This window comes from Panicum virgatum, chromosome 7N, assembly GCF_016808335.1.
Source record: "Panicum virgatum strain AP13 chromosome 7N, P.virgatum_v5, whole genome shotgun sequence".
Taxonomy (NCBI): domain Eukaryota; kingdom Viridiplantae; phylum Streptophyta; class Magnoliopsida; order Poales; family Poaceae; genus Panicum; species Panicum virgatum.
Genome location: NC_053151.1, coordinates 28,342,099 through 28,360,691, shown reverse-complemented (window position 1 = coordinate 28,360,691; position 18,593 = coordinate 28,342,099). Strand labels below are relative to the sequence as shown.

The window sequence follows — 18,593 nt, the reverse complement described above, 5'->3', positions numbered from 1 at the left end:
ATTGCTCGGTTTGTGGAAAATCGTGATTCGCCCGCACCTAATCTGAAGAAAATTTCCCTTGGTCTGTTCTTTGTGATGTCTTCTGATGGCGCGGTAATTTTTATCAGTTGATTTCGACGCTTACCTGCCCTGGTAAACGTGGGGAACGTGGCGCCGGGAAACCTCCGTGGATACACAGCGTATGAGCGACCTATTATTAGTGTTGTCCATTTCGGTGCTCCAGTCCAGTTACATTTTGTACTCCCTTTGTTTTTAGCACATCTGTGCTAAATTTTGAACTATAAACTATAACAGAAAATAAACAATGGACCATTACTAGTACAATGTGTTAGAGTTGGTTAATATCTTGTTAATGTAAATCTAGTCAACAACTGAAGTCTGTTTGGTTAGAGATATAGGCTAGTGTTTCAATCAGTTGTAATTAGAGATAGAGGCCAACAAGTTTCGGTTGATTGACTTGTGTTGTAAGCCATGCTAAGAGCGATTCCTAGCCAGTACAGTATAAATACAATACGCGGCCTACTCCGGGAGGTGACAACGCTTCCTATAATTCTACATGGTAATCAGAGCCAACCTCTATAAACACATCTACTATGTCGACCTCCTCCTCATCCATGGAGACCGGCTCGTCTCTTCCTACTTCCTTTGGCCATCCGGTCTCTGAGAAGCTCGCCAAGTCCAATTATGCACTTTGGAAAGTCAGGTGCTTCCGGCTATCCGAGGAGCACAACTCACGGGGTACATTGACTGCACCAAGCCTGCGCCACCGAGATTGATGGCAAGGTCGACGGCAAGGTGGCCAAAGTGTCTCATCGTCACTCAACATCCTAACGTGCCAGCGCACTAGATCCTCAACGGCTGCACAAGCAAGAAGCAGAACTAGGGTTAGAGTTAGAGTTAGGGTTTGTCGTACCTTCATAGCCGGAGAGTCGCCGGCGACGTCGACAAAGCACAGATCCGGCCCTATGATTCCTCAACGGATACGGATCGAGTATAGATCTAGAAAAAAGAGTAGGTCAGAGGTAGATACTAGAGAGAGAGAGAGAACGAGAAAGACAGGGAGAGGCGGAGAGCTTACACATCCGGAGCACCAGAGATGCCGGAGTCTGGTGAGGTCGACGACCGGGATGCGGAGGTGGATGACGACACAAAGAGGACGAAGCTACATTGTTTGTGCGAGATCAAAATCAGGGGTCTATATGGCCACGTGTGCCGACGCCGGTCAACGGCAGCTCAAGATGCCACCGAAGCTCGAGGAGACGAGAGGACAGAGAGAGGAGAGAGCAAGATCCGGCGGAGAGACAGAAACTAGAGCGAGGAAGCGAGCGACGTGAGACAGCGTGGAAGGGATTAGGGTTATAGAGGGGGGGTATTCTAATTTATGGGCGACCGTGCGGACAGTTCCGTACGGTCGATTTCCGATAAGTTTTTTGTGCCATTTTTAGAATTTTTTGTCGTTTTGTGAAAAAATTTTCAAAAAACAAATTCAAGAAAAAATGTTTTGAAGAGAAAAAAGAAAAAAAGTGATGAGAAAAAGTTTGAAACGGAAGAATTTCAGGAATAATTTAAAAAAAATAACGAGAGAGAAAAAATGTAAAAAAATTGATAAGGAAAAGTTTGAAACAGAAAAGGTTTAGAAAATAATTGGAAAATTTTTGAAGAAAAACTTTTGCTTCCAAATCTAAACTAAAGAAGTTTGGGAAAAAAATTGTAAAAAATTTTGCATCCAAAAATAAAAAAGAAAAGACGAAAAAAAGAAAACAATAAACCTACGGCCCTCGGTGTGGACTGTGGAGCACGCCGCCGCCGGGCGCGGGAGCGCCGCGACTCCCATGGAAACTGCCACCGGGCTGCGCCTCCTCGACTGCGCCGCTCCCTGCCACCGCGCCGCGCCTCTCTGCCGCGCTGCTCCCCTGAGGGGCGGAGCCCGCTGCCGCGCCACGCCTCCCCGCCGTCGGCGTGCCGCGGCGCGCCTCCTGCTTTGGTGGCAAAGCAAGGATTGTGAGCTGCTCTCATTTGCTTATTATACAGGCTGTACTCGGTGAAAGAGAGAGTACTGTAGTTAGCTGGTCAAAGTCTCCATTTCGTATTGCGTTGGCTATTGAGCAGCACAGCCGTCAATTGTTGTTCACCTCCTAGCTGCAACATATCTTACTGCAGCTAGTAGAGGTTCATGTAGCATTTAGCAGTCAGAGGCTCATGTAGAAATTTTTTTCAGGCGACGTTAACAAACTAGCTAAGATTGTTGTAGAGTAGAACGGTGTGAAAAGCACTTTGTACCACTGGAAACTATGAAGGATGACCTAACCGTTGCCAAGTATGCTGATGGTGGGTGCTGGTGGTTAACAACATTCTGCACCTTTGCCTTTGCCTTTTGCTTTCACATGGCACCCTTCCGAACCAGTTACGCCTGTATGCCGACTTGGCGGTGACAATGAAAGCACACACTGCCTGCATCTACATTGCAACGCGCTGAGATCTTAGATACCTGAAATGGTTAAAGGAATCTGGCAACGTATCCTCGAAGAGGAAAAGGAAGTACACGACGAGAAACTTTCGAGGCGCACCGTCGTCAAGTCTCAGCTGGACCTCTTGTTCGTCTTCCTTTGCTCGTGTGTGCTCTTTCAGTTCGGGTTCCAACATTATTTGACGTGATGCCCTTGTCCACATCTTTCCGAACTCTGCCTCTCCCCACTAGGCACGTTCTCCATCGCCAAGTCCTCTGTCCAGTCGGGCTCAACTTTTGTTCAGCAGAACCCGTGCAGCCATGCACTGTAGCACCGTTTGATCATTACGTCATAATAACTTCGTCATGCATTGAATATTGTAGAATTCACACGGGGCTATTTTTTTTTGTAGAACACAAAAACAATATATAGTCCAAAGAATGCTTCTCAATTAACTTGGGATCGTGTACTGATATTGGAAACCTCTCCCCTAATTTTATTCAAAAATGGCGAGACCTCTCTTATATTAATACGCAACTAGACGTATAGCCTGCGCATTTCGCGGCTAGTATTGAAAATTTAAAAATTTGCATATTGTTGTATTCTTACTTAAAGATTATACTATTTTTTACCATACATCACTCTGTTCATTATCGTAAATTATGTCTTATTGTTAGTTAAAACAATTCAAATATGATCTACTCATAATAACAATTTGAGTTGTTAACCTTTAATAATATTATGCATATAATTATTCTTATTTTCGTTTTAATTTGATCGATTGTTTTTAGCTTTAGTTTTTATTAATAGTATATATTTGTAACTGATAAATAGCTAAATGATATTTTATATTTATTTTTTATAATGGCATTGGTGGGTGATATTTAATTAGGCACACGGGTATTTTAGGCTAAATTTATCATAATGGCAGAGGTGGGTAATTATTTTTTTTTTAATTTTCTCCGATTAACGCCAAATTTTTTAGACCTTGAGAGCGAACGTGGAGGCTCCATTTGTTGGCCAAATAATAAGATAATAGATGTCTACCTGAACTTCTTGTCAGCGGCACCAGTTACAAGTCCAACAAGTACCCATCTTACTATTAATAAATTATTTCCGACCATCAATCCAACAACTTTAATCAAAATAGTCATTGAATCAGCTATCTTTCCTAATAAATTACCTTTGCCATTATGAAAATAAGCTAAACTAACTTCTAAATATATATCTAAATTATTCACCTCTGTCATTATAAAAAATCTAAAGTAACCCTAACCTTTGTGTAAATTACCCATCTATACTATTAAAAAATAATGCAAATAACCCTCTAAATTTGCATATAAATTATCCAACTATGTCATTATTAAAAGTTAAAGGAACCTCTAAACCTGAATCTAAATTATATAATTATAAAAATATTAAATTGCATGAATATAAATTCTAAATTAATATTTTATTATTATTAATATATTATTTTTATTACTCATATAAAAATAATACCCATGATATGTGTCTCCATATACTCATGTGTGATGGATGAGGTGAGAATACCGATTCACAAACAAATCAATTAAATGTATCAGACACACATGGAGGTGTGCTGCAAAATTAGATATATTGCAACTAGATAATAATGATAATATGTGTTAGAATATTTAATAGACGAAAGAGGGTGTTAGATAGATAATTATAATTATAAGCTATAAGTTTTATTTTTATATTAATTCTAATTAGCCTGTGCGGGAGCATGGGTTGATAGGTTAGTTTAGGTATAATTATCCATATGAAGTCTTTCACGCCTAGTTAGGGCATATTTACACAACGCCATACTCATGTTCCAAAAACTACTTCAATTCTGGAAACCAAATATCTAGCATAAGAGTAGTCCATGTGCAATATCTCTCCTATTCCTCTCTTATCTATTAATTTGTTAATTTTTTTGAAATTATATAGTACAACTCAGACACTTACAACGCACGCACACTCCCACCCCTATGAACACACGTATGCAACCCTACTATACCCTTATGAGCATCTTCAAAGACCGAGCCTGAATCCAGGACCTCAGGTGCTACCGGGGCTCTTATAACCACTAGGCTACATGACCTTTCGCTATTAATTTGTTAAATTAATAACACTCATTTCATCAAACCAAGATAGTGGGAGGTTCGAAACTACATCCACTAACCAGCCAAACTATTGCTCAGATAGGCTCTATGGCGGCACTCGTCAGCTAGATAGTGGAAAGCACACGATGTAGTATCATATCCATTCTTTCTTGATGTTTTGGATATTGATGCAGTCTAAAGTATGTATTTGACTATTCCCTTTTCTAAGCATCTGACAGCTTTTTGTAATATAGTCATTTGAAAGTATTTGTAACAATAAATCTACTAATGTTAATTCCATGTGAAAAATCTTAATTATTTTGTGGTAAAAAGTAAAAACCCTAAATTTAACATGTGTCATGCATAATCAACATCTATTTTGGACCCAAGGAGTACCTTTTCTTTTTCTTTGTATATATGATCCAGCACTACTTGTGGAGACAAAAAAAACTGGATATTTGCAAGTATATACAATCAGCATATAAAGTGTGTTTTCCTCGTAGTTTGACGTGGCTGCTACACCTTTAAATACATGTGCACTAGGCATATCCTACCCTGATCATAACAACGTTTTTTAGAATTGGGAATATATATTAAACATATTCCAGCTTCTGTATCGATTGATACATATAGCTGTTCAAAACCACAATCCACACAGCAACAAGCGTCTGAGCAAGACAAAACAGAGTAGCGGAAATAAAAGAGGCTAAAAAAATGCTTAGACATAGGCAATCCGATTAATGAAAGGCCATCCATTCGAAGCAAAGATTTCCATGGCAGAACACTCAAGTGCGCGACACCTCTCTAACACCAGCGGCCTTTCCTCTTCTTTTTGCAGCAGCGCCCAAAACCGGATCCAATAAGTTCCTCTGAACAGCACATGCAGAGATGAAGAAACTCGCGCACAGTTAAAAGTAATGTCATTTTGCGTTAGCCAGATCGCCCATAAGATTGCATCCTGATCATAACAACGTTTTGCGATAGGCTGTTGGCCTAACATCGCTGTAAGGTGAATTCCTTTTCACTCTGTTCCGAGGAAAGGTAGCGCAAGTGCAATTCGCCTATCCCTGATGTAACTTTGTTAGTACGCTCAGAAAGACGTATGGTATTTTTTCTGTGCACTCACACATCACTTTGGGAGGAAGAATGTATATGAATTGGTGCCACCTATGAAGGAAAATACTTCTGCGTCATGCATGCTACCAAGATAAGTGTTATCAGGATGAGGCTTTTACCTACCTAGGCGGCACTTTGTGAAGAATAATGAACATGGATTGGTGCCTCCTAAGTACTTCTGCATTGTGCATCTGAAAAGAGAAGAGGAAATACTATCAGGCGACCTACCTAGGCTGCTTAATTTGTTTAATTAACATATATGCAAAATGTTTTATTTGGTTTCAAAGCCATGATGGCTGGAAAAAAGCTCGTTAAGCTGGCTCGGTGGCTCGTTTCAAAATTGCTCCGATTATGTTCGTTCTTTTTTTAAAATAAAGATTAGTTGATTTGGAACAAAAGTCAATTTTGGCAGGCTCGGCTCGGCTCGGCTCGTTATGCTCGATTTGAAGTTGCATATCAAACAACGCGGGAGACTATAATAAATACGAATATATTGATTTCGAAGAAAGCTCGAAAAAAGTCGAGGCTCGGTTCAATTCCACCCCGCCCATGAAGCTATGCATTTGATGCAGCAGAAAATTGCTGGAGAGAGGATATACGTGCATAACTGACTAAGGAGCGACAGCTCGATTTAGATCTTCAAAGAAAATGATAACCAACCCCTCTGGTCATGTAACATGAGGCCATTGCCACTTTATATTTTGGTCGAAAAAATGACATATACTCTGTCCTTCTTATTAATATACTACCCTATCAACCGTGCTCACGCACTGGCTAATTAGAAATAATATAAGAATGAGATCAATAATTATAATTATCTATCTCAGACCTTTTTTCATCTATTAAATATTCTAACACATACTCTAAAACATATATTTATCATTATCTAGTTACAATAGATTTTATTTTGCAACAAAACTCCATATATATTTGATATATATTTAGTTGAACTATTTATTTGTTGGTATTCTTATCTCTTCCATTATACATGAACATGTGTGACACATATCATGGGTAGTATTTTTTATAAAAAATAATATAAATAATATATTAATATTGATAGAAATAATTATTTATAATTTTATATTGGTGCACCTCAATATTTTATTATAATTATATAATTTAGATTCAGATTTAGGAGTAATTTAACTTGTAATAATGATATAAGTGGATAATTTATATGCAAATTTAGGGGGTTATTTGTATTATTTTTATAATGCATATATAAGTAATTTACACGAAGATCAGAGAGTTACTTTAGATTTTTTTATAATGACAGAGCTGGGTAATTTAGATACACATTTAGGGGTTTACTTTAGTCTATTTTTATAATGACAAATGTTGATAATTTATTAGGAAAGATAACATATCCGATGACTATTATAATTAGAGTTGTTGGATTGATGGCTGGATGTTTCTGATTTTTGTGAGAATTTATAGAATTTCTCTATTTTTTAGAGTGTCCACCTAGGATTATAGGTGGCTTCATATAAAGGCTCTAAATGAGTCTTCAATTAGTAATAGTAAGATAAGATGTCGGGCATAGTTCTGGATCTCTCAAAGAAGAACAAGAAGAAGAAAAGGGCACATATAGTATAAGATAGCATAAGCCCTTCACTAATTAGCAACCTGTACTGAGAGATCAGCTTATAAATTAGCGTCGGTTTATCATCAAATGCGCATCAAGAACACTAATGATTTTTATTATTCGTAGTGACTTATGAATTGGCCCCTCCGTACAATCATGCTCGTTTTATTTTCTGAGTGAAATCGTGTGCTCATCATCATGTATAACCTAAAGCACATACAGCACAAGCCATGTGAGCACGATCCATCACACCAACAATCAATGGAAACGTGGAACTACCACCTGAAAAACGCAAAGGAAAGGCGCGCTAAACGTGGACCAGACACGATCGATGGGAGCTCAGCTCCTACTATGTGATACAACTCAGGCCTAGGCGCCATTCATGAGCGGCTTCCTCATCTCCCACGCCGTGAGGCGCGACACCTTGACGTCCGCCTTGCCGCTGTTGAACGCGTAGAGGCGGGCGTTCTTGCCAATGGCCAGCGACGGGTAGACCCTGGAGAGGATGCACGTCTTGCCCCCGGCTCCGAAGCTCTCCACAACCGACCGGTCGATCTGCGCAGAGGGAAATTAGCATCCAATGCAAACACCTAAGTATATAACTGATTAATAAGGAAACAAAATTGTATGAACATCTTGTTTCGGAAACTTGGTCTAGTTGCACTACTAGTATGGATGGACGCAAGCATATACCAGGGTTCTCAGGGAAATCTTCCCGTTTGAGATGTCCGTGTCAACAAAACCTGCAAATGTCGGCTGGTACAGGTTCGGGTTCAGAGACGACCTGTTGGAGTAGTGTCCAAGAAAAAACCAAAGCAAACCCAAGTCAGTGCAGAGTCAACTTACAACTAGCTAGCTAGCCAAAGCACTCCCCTCCCTGTTTGGAGGTGGTAGACGACACACGGAGAACTCGTGGCCGACCACATGCCAACACGTGTGACCGATCGATGCCATCGCCGGCGCGCGCACTTACTTGGTGGGGTCGGTGCACATGAGCACGACGGGCTTGCTGCTGCCGGCGGCCGCCCTGAACACCCTGAAGAACACCGCCGTCCGCTCCTGCCGGTCGGCGGAGGCGAGCACCCACAGCCCGAACGGCCCCACGCCGCCCTCCACGGCGGCGCCCCGGGCGCCGCACAGCGTCCCCGGCGAGCGCCGGGTCCAGGGACTCGGCGCCCGCCAGGCTCGGCACCTCGAAGCTCACCTCCACGTCGGCCTGCACAAGTGTGCGCGCGCGCACGCGCGCCGAGGTTAGCGGCTGGTTCCCAACTCAGCACATCGCACCTGGAGACGAAAAGGGTTCAAAAGGACTAGGCGTGACAGGGCGCGCGTGCTGGTGAGTGGTGGTGACGGCAAAAGGTGCGGTGAAAAACGGGTGTGGGGCTGTGGGCGGCGTAGAAGGCACGACCGGCCGGACGACGGCGACGAAGGCCATCGGCTAGTGGCCTCGCGGGGCTGAGCACTGGCAGCATCTATCCAGGATAGCACATCGTGTTGCGATTTGCTCATCAGCTTTGGTGCCAGTATATAGTATAGTGGTGTTGTTCCCTTTTGGCTCTTTGGAAAACGCAACATATCCATCTGCAGGCAGACATGCACGGCCGGGCTGCTAAAGGGCGTACTCAGTGTCGTAGGCTTCCTACGCTGTGCGAGGTCTGGATGCACGGGCTGCTAAAGTGATCGAAAAAGGGATCGCAAGATGAAATAAAGCATGGCAGACCTGTGCCGTTTGCAGCCCCGTCACCTCGACGTGCTGCCCTGGCTTGATCACCCTGTTCTTGAGAGTGACCGACCTGCCTCGGAGCGCCTCGACCTCCTCGATCGGCCACTGCAGCAGCTGCTTCCCGCTGGGGTCCAGCCACACCGTCCTTGGAATCGCCTGATGATGCGATACGAATATACGATCATGGATGAACTGATGCATGGAGGCCATGCTCGATCGACATCTAGATAGGCATGATACCGACCTGGATCCCAGCCCACCCCTTGGCGACGTCGTCGGCGGACGTGTCGGACTCGTTGGCCCAGCCCCAGAGGATGCGCCGCCGCCTCGCCGGGTCGTAGAACGTCTTGGACGCGTAGAAATTGCCGTAGTCGTAGCGCAGGTGGCGCTCGTCGCCGGCGGGGTCGTCCAGCACGTACCGCTCGGCCTTCCGGTCGTACGTGCCGATGGTGTAGTAGTCGTAGCGGCGCCGGTCGAGGCTGTTCTTGAGCACGTGCTTCACCCGCGGGCGGCCGGAGCCGCCGGACACGGAGGTCTCCAGCTCCTCGCGGCGGCCGGCGGCCTCCACCGGGTAGAAGTCCGGGCATTCCCACATGCCGGTGGCCGCCGAGTGCAGAGGCTGCCGCACCCGCGTCCACCGCTTGAAGTCGTGGCTCCGGTACACGTACGCCACGCCCCGGGCGGACCTGGTAGTTGACGTCCGGGCGGTTGACGCCCGTGTACATGATCGCCGGCGTGCCGTCGGGCATGATCGTCGCCGAGCCGGACCAGCAGCCGTACTTGTCGGACGGGATGCTGGGCTCGATCGCCGGCTTCAGCGCCACCCAGTTGATGAGGTCCCGGGACACCGAGTGCGCCCACACGATGTTGCCCCACAAGGCGCCCTTGGGGTTGTACTGGTAGAATATATGGTACCAACCCTTGTAGTACAGTGGAGCTGCATATGCATGAAAAATCGAAAATTAAATTCCCTAGGATCAGAGAGAACAAGTATGGTGCTATCAGACATTGTTATGCATGGTGCCATTTCTTGTTGGATTATATTTGTTCATGTCTAAGGGGTTGTTTGGATTCAGGGGCTGAACTTTAGATTATGTTATATAAAAAGAATCTTAATATTTAGAAGTATGAAATAAAATCTCATTACAAAACTAATTGCAGAACCCTGAAGCTAAACTGCGAGACAAATCTAATGAGGTATGTTAATCCATAATTAACGGATGGTTATTGTAGCATCACAGTACCAAATCATGAATTAATTAGGCTTATTAGATTCATTTCGCAAATTAGCACCCATCTATTAAAAAAACTTTATAAATATATTTTATTTGATACATCTAAATGGTAAGATTCATTTTAATGTGACAGGTGCTAAAAAAACTGCCGGAAACAAACAGATCTAAGTAGTGGCCATGGTAGGAGACAGCCAACCCATGGTTTACACGTATGCCGGACTCCATGTGGAGTCCGAGTGTCTCCCATTGGCATGCCTGTCATCCTATCCCCTCAGAAAAAGAAGGCGTCGCTGTTCATTGCCGTGCAATGAGTTTGCATGTCGCGTGGACATATATATAATTCTATTTTATATTTATATTATTATAAACAAAGAAGATGTATATAGCATCTTCAATTCTTCAAACGTAGTGCGGCAGAGATTCGTGACAGGGAATTTTAAGGGGGGAAACGACGTACCGTTAGGATCTGGGCGTTGCAAAGTTTCACCGCCGGATGCAGTCAGACCCCCACCGAAACGATTAGAAAATCGAGTTAGAGCCCAACCTTAGCCATTCTTAAATCCGAAAAGAGAAAAGCAACAAAAGTAGAGTGACCTACTTAGATAGATGTGACTGTTACGACTTAGGAATCTATACACTGGCCAGATGGCACAGATTTTGTTCACTGGAGATTTTACTTAAACTTGGTGAAAAGGAGCTTTGAGTTAAACTTCTTCAGTTATCTCAGTGTGCATGGGTTACTGCCATAGCCTGGTAGACAGCACTGGCATACTCTAACCGTATGAGCATGTACAAATTTGAGGTTTTAGTAGAAAACAACCTTGGACACGTAGTTGTGTTTATGGGATAACCGTTTTATGTGTACAGCTCTTGATATATGGTCAGAGTGACAAGCATGTCTGAGCTGCCAGTCAAATCAACGTTCTCTGTCTGTTTCTCAGGCATAGCTATATAAGCCTGCAGGTGATAAGTCAAAACCCTGAAGAAGGTTTAGCCTTTTATTTCAGGGGAAGTTAAACATATAATTACCCTCAACAAACTATCTGGTTAATTAACCTGCATGACATGTCTGATTGAGTCCCAGTGATAGAAGAACAACAGAACAATGTCCTGAATAAACTGGTTGGCCGGAGAAATTCAAAACTTTGCATGCTCTACCTCGACCAAGGCAGCAAGTGGAGCAGGTTTAACATTACCATTGATCCAGTTCTTGCGGGGCTGGAAGTGGTACCCTGTCCTCAGCAGGGGGTCGATAATGGAGGGCGGCACGGCCTCAACCGCCGCCTCCACCTCGAGCAGGTTCTCGTAGACGACATGGGACGCCCCGGCGAGCTGCAGGAGCAGCAGCCATGCCCAAGCCACCCTTCCAAGGGCCCTCATTGCTAGCTCTCGGCTCTCGCTTGGGCACACAGGTGCAGCAACAAGCTAGCTGAGCAAGAAGAGAACTGATGGGGGGTGCCGGGAAGCAGAGGAGAGGGAGTGCTATTTATACTACTGTGTCGCTGGGTCTGGATGGAAGGCCAGTGCTCTGGGCTCATGCTTTACGTGAGTTCTGCGACGCTCCCTTTCCCCATCCAGCTGCCCAGTGGAGATCAGACAAGTGTTGTTGTGTAGTTGTTGGGGGTCTTATCTTACCACATTTTTTTTCCTTTTCATTTTTTCAAACGGGACTTCATTTTCATTTTGCAGCATATATATTGCTTGCTCTAGTTTTGTTTTAAGTATGCAATACTACTATCTTCCTGGAAAATGCTAGAAACCTGGGGTTATGTTACTGGGACGCACGAGTATTTCATCCAGTAACATCCGGACCCTATATATGAAAACAATTTTTTCCCGGCGTGATCTCTGTGGTGGAATACTAGTGCACCATCATCTGATTCGATTTGCTGCTTGTGTGTGTGTGGGGGGGGGGGGGGGGGGGGGGGTGCAAAGGCAAGTCACCTGCAAGCAAGCAGAAGCATTTTCAATTTCAATTGGTTGTTTTTGCTTTGTGCTCCTCTTTAGCCCTGGGGTATTTCGGATTGGGTAATTCGAGTATTGAAAAGTTCAGGTAATTACAAATGCTACGCAAAATTCACCCAAAAAAAAAGAATCCGAAACTTCAAGTATCTGAAAAATTGGGTTCGGGTTTTTCCAAAATACCCGATCAACTGCCAAGTCTTTGTCTCTCCCATCATGCAACTAGTAAAAACGAGGATCAAATACAAAAGTAAGATCAACATATCATTATTATTGTACAAATCAAACAAATAAGCAATCAACAAATCAAACTAATAAATCTCTTATTGAGTTGTTGGGGGTCAAGAGTGGATTGGGCCATGATCTATTGGGTTTCAATAAAGTTCGAGTAATTCAGGTACCGCCAGTGAATATCCGAATTTCCCAAATTAAATTTAGGTTTCTTAACTTCCTATCCAAGATAGTGATCGAGTATATCAGGTTCGAATAATTCGAGATTGGATTTGGTAATTCGGGTTCAGAAAATTATGCCCACCTCTACTCCTCTTGACTTCAGATGGTAGGGTAATTTTGGCAAATGATCCTTATACTTTAATAGCGTTGGCAAACGTGGGGCACGTGGCGCCCACTATGTAAAAACACCTTATTAGACTCTTCTTAAGCCTCATCACAGACACGGAAATTCAGTGTCTGTAAATTTGCATCTGTGATAACAACGCATCACAGACGCGAATTTCCGCGTCTGTGATGTGACTACATCAGAGACTCTTCTTGTTAAAACGCGTCTCTGATGTGGTTCATCAGAGACGTGGCTAGTTAAAATGCGTCCCTGATGAACCACATCAGAGACGCTGCTAGTTAAAACGAGTCTCTGATAACAATTTGCAAAAACAAAAAAAAAGAAATCTAGATCCACGGTGTACATTTCCAAATCCCATATTTCACAAATGGTACATTTCAACCATTAAAAGACTTTGCACAATGATGTTAAAGAAACAATAAAACGGTCTAAAAATTGATCTTACGTAAGACTTCTCATGATCAAAATACATAAGATAGATGGTTCACAACAATAACCCTAGTCAGTCGAATCGGAGCAGGAGACGACCCATGGATCCCGCCACCCTCGACCAAGCTACCGTAGATGTGGCCTTCCTCGACCGAGCTACCATAGAACTTAAGGTGAAAAGGAAATAACAGAAATCAAAGTATCTAATGGTGAATCCTAGATACAACTAGACACTTAAGGTGAATGGTATAATAGGTTCAGCCTTCCATATCTCAACTTCAAATTTTCTCATACCTCTCTAATCAAAAGCTGAAATCTGCACAAAAATGAATGGCATAATAGGTCAAACTATTAAGTTATGGGCACAGGTCTAAAAAAAGGAAGTCATGGCCACCCAGAAATGCACAACGAAGAAAACTGGAGATTAGCCATTAGCAAATTGAAGATGATATATTTATCAACCAGTTTAATCTATAGCCATATACCAGCAAGAGGTAGTAGAGCAACTATAGGACAGTTTGGATAGGAATGTTACCTTGAAAAATAAAAAAGCTCATGTAAACAAAGCAAGATGATAGTCGTTGCCTCTCCTCTGTGGTTCAAACATTTTGTCAAACATCTGGTCTAACACCATTTACCTTAGGAACAAAATAGCAAATTTCTTGAGGGCAGCCAACAACATAAGCTAATGCTGTTCTCTGGAACCAAAGAAATGAAACCAAGTCAGAATACAAAGAAGAAAAAATAGGAGGTAACCATGGTAAGACAAAGAAAGCAAAGCATGGGATGGAGAGAAAGGCTTACCAGAAGAGAAAATATGATGAATCTTAGCTCCCTGTGAATCAATAAAAAAAGAATTATAGTTAGTTTGGGGGTAGTGAAGGCTTGTTTGATCAAAAGGGTAAAAACAGAAAAGGGGAATAAAAACCTGTAGGATTAACTAGCAACAGTTAGCAATCAGATCAACTAGCAACAAAAATTACAGAAATGAACATGCAGTAGGAGTCAGTAAATGCAAAAGTTAGGCAAGTGAGGTGGAGATGCTTCAGTTTGTGCTTTTCACAAGGGCCTTGAGATAGTAAAGAAGCATGCCAAATGATTAACACATACCAGCAAACATTGCTCAGTCCAAAAGATACTTAGTTACTATCAGCAAACATGTCTCAACATAGAAAAGAAAATCTTTAGTGAACAAGATAATCCAATAAAGAAATGGTTGAAGTAGCTACAGGGGGCCACTAGTACAATTGAAACTTCCACAAATACCGTAATAGTAACACAACCAAAAAAAATACTTTGAACAGACTAAATTTCCAATGACTCCTTGTATGTAACTAGCGGAGGTGCACGTGCCACATGCGCTTAGTTACTAAACTGAATGCTTTATTTTCACCATAGCAATGTAGGGTGATTCATAAGAATTGTTTCATCTGCACATCATTAAGACTAAGAAATATGAAGGTTTTCTACCGAACAAGATGAGCATTATAATGCATACTGTACCAATTCTATAACAATATAATCTTAAAACATTATAATGCATACTAATTTCTTAATTGAGTCGGTATGAAAATACATTCCAGGCTTCAAGCACATTATAAGGACATTTTAATGCATTCTAAGCGGTTACAGAACAATACTTTTGATCTCAAGTTTACCCAGTGTATAAGAATCTGTATTCTCTGCCTAAAGAATAATCAAATCGGTAAACATGCAGCTTGGCATTACTCAGATTCATGTACAAGTGAAGTAAACATCTTGAAAGAGTAGGTGTTACCTAGCTGGCTTGAAGTGGCAAGAACAAAGGAGATCAGTTTGCTGGTACCCTGCAGCAGCATGCAACTGCCGATTATTGGTGATGGACATAGGGATTACAAAGGGACATGTGATCGATTGTATTATTGCATAATAGAGAGACATATTGCTGTGACTTTGGAAGCAAATATGAAGCCAAAATGAAAAGGGCTCCTGAATTTACCTTCCAGCCAATTTTACTGGAACTTCTAGCTCAGCTTACAGACCAATGGAAAAAAATTCTTACCAAAATAACAAATATGTACGCAACATTTGATCCAATCTGGATCAAGCTATTCAAATAAAATAGTTTTGTACTACTAATATACACTTATATGATATGGATGCAATTTATGAGGACAAACATTAACGTTGCCCAGATAATGAAATGCATTAATCCCAGCCTGTCTTTCTGGATGTGTTCCTTACTTGCATGTATCATTCACATTGCAGTACTCCGAGGCAATCAAGCAGCCTCTATAGCACAGCATGTATGGGAAGCAGCTCTGTACATATAAGCAGCCTATATTTCTTCAGAAATGATTATTGGACTCAAGTTCACTATACTATGGTAGAGAGTGGAATAAAGAAACCAAATATATGTAGGATAGCTGCTTATCTCAATAGTAATCACTACAATGCCATATAACCAGAATAAAAGTGTGATATACGTTCTTTGTAATTACCTTTAGCACTCAGCTGACCAGAACAACTGCTCGTGTAGCAAGGATGTTCCTCACGTCCATGGCGCAGATCCAGTCTGGAACGGTGGAGAGAGCATCAGCACGGCGGTCGCCCGGGGAGCGACTGCGACTCCGGGCCCTGGCTCGGGCGGTGCTTTGCGTCGAAAAGTCTGGAGCCGCGCCGTGCTTGCGCGAGCCTAGCGTGTGCGGTGGGTGGTTCTCGTCGATGAGGCCGAGGACGAAGGGGCGGAGGCGCGGGTGGGGCGAGGGCGTCGCGGAGGTGGTGCTGCATGCCGCGCGCGGGAGACGGCACGGACGCGGAGTGGGTCGACGAGGTGGACATGCGGCATGGACGGCTGCGGATGCTGAACCTAGCGCCGCAGCGGATGCGCAACCCAAACGCCACCACCGTCGGAGGGGGGATAGCTCGAACAGAAGGATGGGGACCTGGCCCATGCCTAGGCTGAGAGCCCGCCGCATCGTCGCCGGGCGCAGGGCCACCTCCTGCTTGCAGATCTGAGGGAGGGGAGGAGAGGAAGAGGAGAGGAGGAATGAGACGGAGAATGACGGGAGAGACGAGTATCTGACTGCGGAGGGGAATGGACGGACTCGAGATTCTATTAACCAGTTTTGACGAGAATTTCGGGTCCGAGACGTCTCCATCAGAGACGCGGGCTAATAAAGCATGTCACTGTTTATCACCACTGTTATCTATGACATGTCTTGTAGAGCCACGTCTCTGATCTACCCATGTCAGAGACGCGTTTTATTCACTGTTGGTAGGGACAAATACATTAGAGACGTGTCCTGTATATGTGCGTCTTTAATTTCTCATTGGAGACGCGTTATAATTTTGTGTCTCTAAATATAGTGTCTTTTTTGTTAGTTTTTTACATAGTGGCCGACGGGGCATAGGCTGACTGGCATGGATCTTCAAGCCACTTTTCCCCACAAGGCCTTTTGAGTTGAGAACACAGTGGATAGCACAAACTGCGGAGCAGAACTTGTGCTCCAAATAACAATTCTGCTTTCCCCATGGGCATTTATGTTAATAATATAAGCCCATTAACCTGTCCACCCTACACTGGTTATCAATATCTAGAAAAAATATAGACAATAGAACTTCACCAAATGACAGTGGTTTAGGATTTATACCTTCGAGGGACCTAAGTTAATGTTTTAGATGAAAGATGTATAGAGTCATTCAGGATTGCGGCACATTTATTTTTATAGTCATTCGAGAGACCCAGACGCATGAACATGCGCCTTGTCAACAAAGGGCACTTAAGCAATACTATTATAGCTTAGCAATAATATTGCTCAACAAAAGGCACGTACCCAACTAAAGCTAAAAGGTAGTACCCCTTCTGTTCCAAATTCCAAATTATAAGTCATTTTAGTTTTTCTAGACACACACTTTTACAATGTATATAGACATAGCACATATATCTAGCCATCTAGGTGCATGACAAGAGCTATGTATCTTTTAGGAAAGCTACATCTTACTCGAGTCATTTGGAGGCTCTCCTCACTTGAAATTTTTTGGCTCCAAATCCTCCCTTTATTCTCCAACTCCAGCGAGATTCCGGAGAGTAACTCCGGCAAGGTTAGGGTTCGGGGTTGCTGGGCCGCTGCTCACCACCGGCCTTAGAAGGAGGGCTGGCAGCGGCAGGCCAACCCGACGGTGGTGGCGGGCGCAAGGGAGGCAAGGCCAGCGGCGGTGGCCTCCGATCCGGATGGTGGAGGAAGGTGGTCGGGCCAATACCAGGGTGGGGGCGACGATGAAGGAGGCAGGGGCGGGAAGGGCTATTGCGGCAGCCGGCGCGGGTGAGCTAGGGCTGCCGAAGCTCTAGCGCAGCCCTAGCTCGCCCGCGCCGGAGGGGTGGCGGTGGGTGGTTGGCCGGCACTGGAAGGCAGCTAGAAAATGAAGGAGAGCCATTGGATTTGTAAGGAACATGACCCCATTAGGCCATTGTTTGTGATTTTTGGTGATTATCCGACAACATAATCAATGAGACTAACAAGTTTGTGAGATCACATTTGTAGGATTTTTAGGTCCCATGTATAAAATCCAATGTGTCCAATTTACCGCAGAGGTCCAATCCACTGTCGAGACGCCAAAGCATAGTGAAACACAGTTGCACCGGTTGAACCGACGGTCAAAGAAGTAGGCGTCGGTGCATTCACCATACTATTGACCAGAGAGCATGTCAAACGTGCAGAAGCCAACTCTTCAGCACCGGTTGAACCGATGGTGCATCGGAGCAAGGCGTCGGTGGAATGACATCAACAGTGCTGGAAGATGAGGAGAAAAAGCTCAGCACCGGTTGAACCGACGTAGCGTCGGTGTAACGCACCGGTCTATCTGGTGGCTTCTGGAGTACAGTGTCAGAAGGCCAACAGCTAGTTCAGAGCTGTGAGTGACCGGTTACACCGGTGCCCTATCACCGGTTCAACCGGTGTCCTCGCAGAAAATTGGGTAATGGCTCTAAACGGCTAGTTCAACTTGGTGGCCTATATATATGGGTTCTCTCGGTTATTTGAAGTTTGCTGGAGTTCAGAGACATCACACTCAATCTAAGAACACCTTCAAGCCATCCAAGAGCTTAGTGATCATATCCTTAGTCCTTAGCACACCTTTGAGTGTTAGTGCTAGGTTAGCTCTTTAGTGAGTGAGATAGCAAGGTGATGTACCTTGTGAGCTGGTTCTAGAATGAACCACAAGAAGATCTCGGTGCGCCGGCTCCTTGGAGCCTTGTTGGCTCGTCGGCAACGTCAACGACCCTCCGACTTGGTATGGAGCGGTGTCGACAACTTTGTGCGGGGGATGTGTGTGGCAGTCCCGCCTAAATTAATCCGGCTTAAGTGCGCTAACCATCACCGAAACAGTAACTAGGGTTGACACGCACTTAAAACGGAGTAATCCGA

The 18,593-nt window shown here is 43.8% G+C and overlaps 1 long non-coding RNA gene and 1 pseudogene across 2 annotated transcripts; both read right to left on the bottom strand.

Moving 5' to 3' along the window:
- Positions 1-7,405: 7,405 nt before the first annotated feature.
- Positions 7,406-11,657, bottom strand: LOC120683791 (annotated as a pseudogene).
- Positions 11,658-13,103: 1,446 nt separating this feature from the next.
- On the bottom strand, positions 13,104-16,266 carry LOC120683617. 2 transcript variants are annotated; one of them, XR_005678855.1, is made up of 5 exons: positions 15,669-16,263; positions 14,966-15,014; positions 13,993-14,023; positions 13,724-13,886; positions 13,104-13,504 (listed from the first exon to the last, which is right to left on the bottom strand). It is a non-coding gene; the product is annotated as an uncharacterized LOC120683617 (long non-coding RNA). The 2 variants fall into 2 exon arrangements; XR_005678854.1 differs by having other exon boundaries at positions 13,104-13,886; positions 15,669-16,266.
- Positions 16,267-18,593: the final 2,327 nt, after the last annotated feature.